The 10878-nt window shown below is 32.5% G+C and overlaps 1 protein-coding gene across 5 annotated transcripts in view; it reads left to right on the top strand.

Moving 5' to 3' along the window:
• Nucleotides 1-8368: 8368 nt before the first annotated feature.
• Nucleotides 8369-10878, top strand: part of LOC118198157 (androgen-induced gene 1 protein-like) — a 66943-nt gene continuing 64433 nt past the window's right edge. Inside the window, exon 1 of one of the 5 annotated variants that reach the window (XM_085823452.1) lies at nt 8369-8800. The gene's annotated coding sequence lies outside the window, so the exon portion shown is untranslated. Of the gene's footprint in view, nt 8801-9063; nt 9083-10878 lie in introns of those variants that run through there. The other 4 variants (XM_085823451.1, XM_035369780.2, XM_035369773.2 and 1 more) reach the window with 4 other exon arrangements.

Genomic DNA, 10878 nt, shown 5'->3' with positions numbered 1-10878 from the left:
GCAGAAAATAGCGACTCAAATGTATCCTGACATGATTCTAACATTTTTGCTTCACCTTTAAGTGATGCTTTCAAATAACACAGTTTCTCAGTATCATTTAAATTATTATTATTACCAATCATAGACATAAATTGCACTTTAAAATTTTTAAAATCTTCATATTTACCATAAAATTGAGGAAGAGGTAAATCAGGCAGTTTAAAATTTGATTTAGAAACAGTTTTGGTTTCAAATTTATCTTTATTATTTGTTTCACAATTAGAAAGAAAAATTCTAAATCTTACTTCGAACTCTTCGATGCTTTCTTCCAATTCTTGTGTAATGCTTAGATTATCCTTCAAGTCAATTTCCTCTGGCAAATTGGTATATTCCACTATGAGTTGTTTAACCCGAGATTTTAATTCCAACAAAGAATCCAATTTAGTCTTCATAATAACATCATGGTTGAGTTTATTCTCCTCCATTTTATACTCATCAAGGAATTTTATCAAAGCTCCGAGTTTCGTTTTCACTACGCCGCGTTGGCGATTCAATGAAACAATATTAGTAGCCATTTTCTTCTCCGGCTAACGTGAGACCAAACTGTTCTTGCCGAAGATAGCTCGAACTTATTTAATGATACTTAACTTCAGTAAGTGGACTGTAATATTAACAATAACAATTTTATTTTAACAAAAACAACATTATTGAATACTAGCACACGCATGTGCTTATAGTTACCTATGTAACTTAGCTAAAGAGCGAGCAACCATATGCTCTTACATCAAGTTAGAAATCATTCATACTAATACAGCAAAAACAAAATAACTTTAGGGTTACACTAAAGCCAAACTCTGCTTGGCGTAAAACAATGCTGCCAAGCAATACTCTTTCAGACACCGAACAACATAAGACAGCCAATGTTTATCCATTTTCACATAAGTCGTACTTTCCCGTAATTTTGAAAACACTATAGCATGCTGTTCTGTTGAAGACAAGTCTGAAATCATTTTTTTTTTTTTTAAATGCAATTGATAATTTGTATTGATTTTTACAAAATTTAAACCTGGGAGTCATGAACAAATTTGTGGTGGGTCACCAAATTCAAAGAAATTTATTTGACAAATAAAAGATATATGGAATTTGAAGAGAATTTTGAATGTTTTTTAACATTTGCCAGGAACTTTAAATTAAACATTTCCATATTTTAATTTTTATTTTATTGCTTTCCACTTGATTTGTGTGTTATGCTTGATGATTTCCAAACAGCTCGAATCGAATTTCAAAACAATTGTATACGCACAGCTAAGATGTAGTTTTTTCCGGCTATCTTAGTAGTATCTTGCTTGCAATTTGTAATTGCAATACGCATCATTTATAAACTATGTTTCTTATTTCTAATCAAATTTGTTGTCAAATAAGCACATAACATTTCCTAAGTATTGGAAAATTCAGTAGTGTCTCGAAGGATAATAAAACAAATTTTGTTTTAGTTGCAATTTTGTTCATGATGGTTAAATGGCCCAAAATAGATACCCAATGTTCACAAGAGAAACGGGATGGATGGACCAACATCAAATAAAGAGAAAAACTATTTATGAAGAGTTTATTTTATATACTGTTTTACATGTTGCATTATCAATGGCAAATATATATCCATTGTGTGTTAAATGCAATGAAAATTTGGCATATGGAAAGTGTGAAAACTTGGCACATGGAAAGCATGAAACCTGTGAAATTAAAAACACATTTAGAAACAAACGGTACTTTTCTGTTTAGCCAGCACAAACGATAAAGTCGGCAAGAATGATACAACTGATGCCAAACGGAATATCTTCGCTGGTTACCTTTTACGCCTCATTTTCAAAACAAGTCACATCCATTTCTTATCAGATTGGTTGTTTCTTTCAATACTGGCATACAATTACATATAATTTTTACAAGATAGTTAAGAGCATTCGCAGTAATTAAGTCAATTAGAATGCAATCACACCGCTCACCCAAAGGTGAAAATATAGAAAAGGCAAAATCAAGGGTTAAATTCATCAATTCTAATGAGAATGCACTAGTGAAGTAAAGCACTGCGGTTTTACATAATTTCTGAGTAAGCTATTTGTACAAATTGAAATAATTCTTGCATTTAAACTTGTATTCCAAATTAAGATTTAAGTTGAAATTAATGTATATGTTACCGTGAAAGACCGAAATTGGAGAATGTCGACTTTCACTGGAGAATGTCAACATTCACCAAATACGTTGGTGAAAGATCGAATATTTCTTTACATTCGGACCCTCACCGGTGTATGTCGACAATCACAGATATGCTCTGGTGTAGGTCGAAAAGAGAGGAGTATATGTACACGCTGCCATTCCAAAAGAAAGTGTTCCACAAATAAATGCAGTTGTAAAAGCAAGGGCCTCTTGTGCAATTCAAATTGTCATAATAGTTTAAGTTTTGCAATAAATAAGATTTGAATCACATAATGGTAAGTTTATAACTTCTATTATTTTCCTTTCTCATTTTGAATGTACTGTGTGTTTTAAGTTCTTATATTCTTATTCTGAGTCTCAAGTGCGTTTTTTCGCGAATGAATTAAGGAGAAGGAAATATAATATTCTTATATGTTCTACATTCACCATTAGTACATGGGGAATGTCGACATTCACCGGTGTAAGTCAGAAATAAGAGTATTTGGAAAATATTTGAGACATACACCAAGCGACTATGTGAATGTTGACATTCACCGGTGAAAGTCGACATTCTCCAGATTTCGGTGTTTCACCGTAACATATATAATTGCTGAGAGAATTAGATTTTTGTAGTGTAGTTTACATGAGATGAGGTCAGGATGTTGAATCATGAAAGCATAGTAAATTCTCAATGTCTTTTTACAAATTTATTGGCTTTTTACAAAATTTTAAACCATATTAAAATGTTTATGCCTTCAAAATAAAAAATTCTTAGAACTAACGTTTGTTAACATTTTTCATATGTATATTGTAGCCAACAAAGTCTGCTTGGTGAGATTTGCACCGGCGAAACAGAAAAGTAGCTCAGAAACTAAACATAAAGATTTAGTAAATAAACCTGAAGAATTTTTTGTAAGGAATGAGCTGAGAGCATGAAAAATTAAAATGTATTTTTGAAAAAATATACAACAGTTCCTGAGAAGGAAGAGTGGAGGAGAAGGAAGAGAGACAAGTGGAGAATCGCTCCTTCTTCCTTCAGGAATTAAAATGACATCATTTATGCACGCGGAAAAATATAGTAATGATTTAAAAACAATAGCATTATCAAAAGATACCATTTCTCATCAAATTTCTATCATATCCAACGCTATAGAATACAAAATCCTGTCTTTACTATACAACTTAATGAAACTACCGACATTACTAAAATGTCTCAATTCATCGTTTATCTGAGATACGTTTTTGAATACGATGCAGTAGAATATTTTTTATGTTATAATATTTGGGAAGGAAAAGCAACTGGAGAGAAAATGTTTGAAATTATTAACAGATATTTTGAACTTGCCTAGACACACTGTGTCGCAGTTTGTGCTGATTATGCTGCAGCATTAACAGGTAATCATAAAAGACTAAGAGGGTTAATAATAAAAATTGCTCCTCATATAATATTACATCATTGGGAAGAATTGCACAAGATATTGCAGGGTTATTACTGCAATTAATTACATTAAAAGGCAAGATCCTAAACAGTTGTCTCTTTTTAATACGATGTAATGAGATAAGTTCTGTGTATGAGACATTATTACCAAAGTCAGTTGGCTTTCACAAAGAAAAATACTGAATCATATTTTCGATTTGAGAAATACAGTTTACATATTTTTGGAAGAAAAGAAACATACATCAGCAAGTTCATTCATTAATAATGATTAGTTAGGAAAACTTAGTTTCATAGCAGACATTTTCTAAAAAACTAAACATTTTAATACTGAGCACCAATATTGAAGCTTTTAAAACTAAGCCTAATACTTTGGCAAGAAGAATTGAACAAAAACAACAGAAACCTGTTTTCAGAATTTACTAGAGAAAATAATACAGATTTCTTGTTTAAAACAACAAGAAATCTGTATAATAAAATTGACAGAAAACTTTTTTGAAAAATTTCCAAATAAGGAATTAGATTGGATCCGTGACCCATTTTTCCTTTGGTATTTTCAATTCCAATGTATCTCTAAATGAAAAAGAACAATTAATTGATATTTTAAGTGACGGAATACTGTGTGTTCAAGTTAAGTCTCTAACATGCCAAAAATTTTAGTTACCTATTGAAAAAGAATATGCAAATTTAAAAGGAATGAAACTAAATTATTAAGTTTCTCTCGTAAAATTGTGTAGTAAACCTTTAGCTTATATTTAAAACTTCCAAAAGGCTTATGTTACATTTTTACATCAGGAATTGAAAGCGGATTTCTCACTGAAATAGAAATAATTTTGCTATTGAATTAACATAGAGAACTTTTTTATTGAAATATTTTTTCTCTGTGCCATTTAACTGCATCTACTACAAACTAAAGATTAAAGAATTGTTTTCAAAACATTTTGAATTTGTTGTCATATTGGTCTACGAAGCACTAGATTAGTGAGTTTTTATTACATTATTGACAAATATAGTTTAAACAAACAAATTTTCAGCGGAGATAAATATTTGTCATATATAAATGCGTTTTCAAAGCGGAAATAAATAATAAGTGTTAAAAAGAGAACCCGGTTGGAACATTCATACCTCTAATTACCCTAACAAAGTAATTTGCTTTGATTTAATCTTTATAATATAGTATATTTTACAATGATAAGGAAAAATCCAATGTGAAAGGTTATGTGAAGATTATAATAGTATCTACAGTATTCAGCATTTCGTATAATCCTATAACCAGATAATAATATTAAAATAAATTTTATCTGAATGAAGTTTTCTTATTACAGAAGCAGTCAAATTATGCAAGTACATAAACGAATGCACTTTGAAACTATATCCTTTAATACTGTTTACAAACGAAAGCCAAAGTTCTGTTTACATTACTTCTCGCCCTTCAGCGCATGCTCAAGAATTACCATCCAGGCGAAACTAATCGATTTTTCCATGACGTCAAAAATTCGAAAAGTGGGGTAGGGTTTGGAAATACGCGGAAGGGAATTATAATCCAAGCATAAAATTAAATGAATCGGAAGTTAATGGTTATACAGATAATTCGATGGAAGAGACTGACATAAATGAAAATGCCTTTCTTTATATTGATTTTGATGATCCAAGTCTTTGCGACAAAGTGAGAATGATTTTCTCTGAAATGGGGTCTATTCAAAAGAAAGGTTTAATGTAAGTTCATTATCTAAGCAAAGATAGTCAAAATGAAATACTGCAAATTATTGGCAGTAGTATAAGAGAGAAAATCTTACTATCTCTCCGAAATCCAAGTAAGATTGTACTCCAGATATTAGCCGAAAGGCGTCCAAGACATCAAAAGCTTTTTGGGATTAGTGAATTTTTATGCCAAATTTTGCCCTAATCTGGCAACTTTGGAACATCCCTTAAATAATTTAACATAAAAAGATGTTAAATGCAGTTGGTCAAAAAACTGCTAAACCGCTTTTGAAAAAATAAAAAAGGAAATTTGTTCAGACAGAGTTTTAATGCATTACGATCCCACATTACCGTTAATGCTAGCTACTGATGCATCTCCGGTAGGTCGCATGTTTTGTCTGATGGAACAGAAAGGACTATAGCATTCGCATCGAGGACACTGACTAACACAGAGAAGAAATACGCCCAAATCGATAAAGAAGCACTGTCAATTGTTTGGGCTGTCAAAATGTTTTATCTATATCTAAAGGGGATACGCTTTTCTCTGGTGACAGATCAGACACCTTTAGTGGCTATTTTCAAATCGAAAAGAGGACTTCCTATCCTCACAGCCACCCGACTCTTACATTATGCACTGATACTGCAAGCATATCAGTTTGATATTGTATATCGAAATACCAAGGAACACGGTAATGCTGACTGCCTGTCGCGCCTGCCTCTTAAGTACGAAGATTTAAGCATTAAGGACGATGTTGAAATATTCCAACTCTCCCAAATTGAAACTCTTCTGGTAACAGCTAGGGAGATAGCTCGGGAAACGCGAGCTGATGAATAATTAAATAGTCTTTATATGAAATTAAAATCTGGAGAAAGTTTGGAAGGTAGGGAAGCAGAGTACACCTTACAAGATGAGGGTAGTTGTTCCGAAAAAACTCCGAGTTAAAATTCTCGAAGAGTTACACCAAGAACATTTAAGAATCGTTAAAATGATGGCAATCGCCAGATCTTACGTCTTTTGGAAGGGAATTCATCATGATATTGAAGAAGTTTCTAGGAACTGTGTCGATTGTATTAAGTTCAGATCCACTAAGGGCAACGGTCCATCACTGAGAATATCCAAGAGCGCCTTGGGAATGCATTCACGTAGATTTTGCAGGCCCTATTTTTGAACGAATGTTCTTGACTATCATTGACGCACATTCTAAATGGCTAGAAGTGTATACCTTAAAGTCAACAAATTCCTTTCAGGACCAAAATCCAGGAAGTATTCAGGAAATATTAAGCAAAAACTTTCCATATTCCTCATGAATTATAGAAAGGCACCGAACATGACAACTTTGTTAAGTCCAGCAATGTTATTCTTAAAAAGAGAAATTAGAACTCGAATTGATTTAGTTGTTCCAAATCTTAAACGAAGAGTGGAAGAACGCATCCGAGAAATACTTATGATTTCAAAGCAGAAATTTTGAAATCGGAGAAAGGGTTGCCATTCGGGATTACAGATCGGCAAATTCCCGATAGAAAATTGGCAGAGTGACAAACAAGGATGGAGTGCTGCATTATACTATTGACGTTCAAGGAACTTTACTGCGCCGGCACCTCGATCAGATCAGATCGGTAGGGAGCGAGGTTCCGTCTGCACTAGTAATCTATGAACCTCATATGGCTGCTACTTCAGATGGAAACGTGAAGCCACAGGCTCCGGACAAGGTCATTGAACAAAGAAGTGAAGCTGTGCAAACTTCAGCCGGACTTGAAAATCGTCAGTTCCAGGGGAAACTGAGCCAGTCATTCCAGTGGATCCTGATAAAGAGTTGCAGCAACCTCAGCCAGGGCTTAGACGATCTTCGCGCATCCGCAAAGCTCCTCAGAGATTAAATCTCTAAATAAGTGGGGAGGGATGTAGCATCTGATTTCCAGAGTATCAGTAGTCTTATACCCGAGAACCTCTGTGAGCGAGAGTACAGTAGAATGTAATGTAACTGCGTAAATAGCGCATCGCTGCTGTCTTATGAGTTAGAAATAAATGTTTGTGCCGTGAACTAGTCTGTTTAGGTTGCGTCATGCACTTCACTGAACTCACACGTCTAGACACAACCAAACTGAACAGATGAGTGTTGTCATACGTTTCGTTCTCTGTAGTGATGGAGTGGCAGAAGTCAAGGAGTATGTTTTAGGCTTTATTAAAGTTGATGATTCTACAGGTAACGGCTTATGTGAGATAGTAATGGAAATGTTGAAAATATGGAACATTCCTCTTGATGACGTGAGACGCCAGGGATATGCCAACGGCGCAAATGTGAGTTTTCAGTGGCGGCTAGTTTGATAGAGCCAGAAACGCAGTTCACAGGATTGCATTGCCAGTAATAACCTGCCAGTCAGTCAGTCTGTAATTGGAGCTACTAAAGATACCCTTTATAGTAGCCTTACCTGTTACGAAATCGTTGGATATATTCCGATGACCTCATAGATCGCGTGACTTATGTATAACTTTTATAAACAAACAATGAAGATGACCTCAGATATCACGTGATTTATGTACAGCTAATGTAAGCAACCAAGGTCATTCTTCCTCTTCCTCTCCCACGAAATGTAATTCGTTGTCGCCATAGCAGTTAGAGTACCTCCATGGTTTTCACAATTGGCAGTTTTCAACCAGTGAAAATTGTAAATTTTAGCCACCTTGTGTAAAATGCATCTAACAGACTAATATAGAAGTTTGCCAACTTAAAATTCCAGAAATAACTAAGGAAGATAATCAGACTGGAAAATTTCCAAAATACCAAAAACTTCTTCAATAAATAGATTACACTTTTTTACGCTAGCTGGAGAAGTAAATTAACGTAAGGGCCAAGAATAATGATTTTTGAAATATTTGATGCAAAAAATACAATAATAAAAGAATATACAGGTTGGCGGAGAACAGTAGAAATATTAAATAGTAAGATGTTTCTCATATTGTCAACAATTCTTAAAATTTATTATCCAAAGCAGAAACGCAAATAATCTGCTATCTTCTGATATCTCTCAAAGGACAATTCTTAAAATTTATTATCCAAAGCAGAAACGCAAATAATCTGCTATCTTCTGATATCTCTCAAAGGACTATTGCTATTGTACTCAGTCGGACGAGGCGGTTATTAAGTTGAAGTAGATCTTTGAAAAATTTCATTTGTCAGACAAACTTCATTTAAACAAATTTTTTTTCGATGTAAAAATTTTATTTGCGGATTATTTAGTAAGAAGAGTGAATATTTATTCCCCAAGTTGAATTCACAGTATGTTGATTCAAGGTTTTGCATGTCGCTGTTTGGTAGTTTTCAATTCGCGTACTTTTTGTTTTGGATTTGACTTCCTATACACCAGCATGAGCTAATATCAATTAAATTAATTTTTAAAAGGCCAAAAGAGGTGTTTTTTTATTTTAATTGTGTATTTTTTTATTCTTAAACCTTACTGAAGAAGACTCGCTGATAACAATTTGGTAATTCAAAAGTGAGTTAAAATTTTCTTAGTATTTATTGTTGTTTACTCCGAATGGGATGTTTATTTCGCTATGACTAAGTTACGAAATTTAACTGTAATGACAATGCTATTAAACCATGAAAAGGAATGGGAAATCTTTGTAAACAATAACCTGAATAAAAATTAACGGCCTCCTTATTTTAATGTATGTGTAAATTTAAATCGGGGCTTTTGAAACTGTAGGATGTAAAATTAACGTGATAATTCTCTGGAAGCATGCATAAAATGTGAAAAATATTGATTTCCCCCCAAGTATTGAAAACATATTTATTATTTCTTCAATGACTTTGAATATTTGATATATTATTAGGCTTTTATATTATTATTAAATGTCTTGTGTTCATTCCATAGTATGCTGCTGATTATGAATGTTAAATTTCTGTCTTGAATGGTAAACAATTTATTATAACAATTTACAATTATAAATATATCTACTATTGAGTATAAAATAGTTTAATCATAGTTAAGTAGCTTTGGAAAACTATAATAATAAAAACTCCATTCAAATGTTTTGTCAGTTTTATGTTTAAAGGAAGTTGTGTGCCCAATTTTGTATACAAAGTGAGGATAGTTTTATTCATGGTCTTTTATTAATTTTTACCTTTAATAATCTTCACTTCTAGTATTATTAATAAAAAATATTCATTAATATTGAAAGGAAGTGAAGATAATGTTATACAAAGTGTACTGTGTATGCACAAAGTGAGCATGATTTTAATCTTGATCTTTTATTAATTTTGTCCTTAATTGTCTTGCCTTCTAATATTATTAATAAAATTATTTATCAATATTGCTGTTATTCAATTGTTTGAGTAAAATTAGCTACTGAATCATGACTTTTAATACCTTCTTATAATTTTCTTCTTTTGTAATGTATGACCAATAAAAATAATAATCTTTTAATGATGAAACTAATGTACAGAGGAAGTGTTATATTATTTTCAAATATTTATGTATTAGCTATCATCCACCGATACACTATGAATAATACCACTATACTGTGCTTTCCTGTGAAGGTTGTGGTGTACCCTAGAAATTGTTTTGAACTATTTTAAAAAGATGCAATTTTTTTCTTTTTCACCGTTCTTTTGGTGTGTCCATGTGTGCTATTCTCCCTTCCCCAGGAGATGGTGGAAACAGCTTGTTTTTTAAATTTGGCATAAACTTTAGGTCAGTTAGATTAAGCGCATATTTGCAGTCTTACTATTTTTATTTCAACTTTTGGTACTTTGTGATTATTTCACTCCTATGAAAAGATGCCATCACATTGCCAATGTTTACATTTTTACAACCCAAGGATACTGTGGTTAAATAAAAACCATATAAATCCAGATGTACTGAAATATGTATGTAGTATGTGCATGCATGGGCTGGCAAATAACAATTTGGGTAGTCAAAGTATAAATCCTTTTCTCATGGGATATCCTCAAGCAATAGCTATCAGAAGATGATATGGTGAATCGGTTGATCTTTACATTATGGTAACTTGGCGATTTTTTGGTGAAAATTTCGCGACCAACTCTCCTACAGCAACCCTCTATTTTTTTTTCCCGCCGCCGAAGTAAAGACATGTTTCTTTTCTTTTTATCTACTGAACACTTCTTCCAACAATCTACTAGCCGAATTACACATATGCTAGAAATTTTATCCATACTCCTTACGCGTTTTTCAAAATAACACATACACATAAACTATGTACACGTCGACTTATTTTTACTTAAAAAAACATCCCAGAATTACACGAAAATGGCATTGCGCACACTCTTCACTATATCCATGTACACTACTTTTTTCTCATAAATTAGAAAAATTTCACGAAAATACATGACAATTTACTGAATCTTTAAACCCAGTAAAAAGAACATATATGAAATTAACTGATCGCGAAAAAGTATATACCCTTTCCGAATATGAACATTTCCACATATAAAATAAATAAAATATCCAAAAACTTTTACCTCTAAACCATCTATTATATTCTAAACGTCACCAACGAATTCATACCGCAAGCAATACAAATACATAGTGTCAAATATTTAAATTATTTC

This window comes from Stegodyphus dumicola, chromosome 9 (genome assembly GCF_044657685.1).
Source record: "Stegodyphus dumicola isolate Sdum_Otavi_A_Nest chromosome 9, ASM4465768v1".
In the NCBI taxonomy this organism is placed as follows: domain Eukaryota; kingdom Metazoa; phylum Arthropoda; class Arachnida; order Araneae; family Eresidae; genus Stegodyphus; species Stegodyphus dumicola.
The sequence above is the reverse complement of the archived record's forward strand: the minus strand, read 5'-3'. Positions and strand labels throughout refer to the sequence as shown.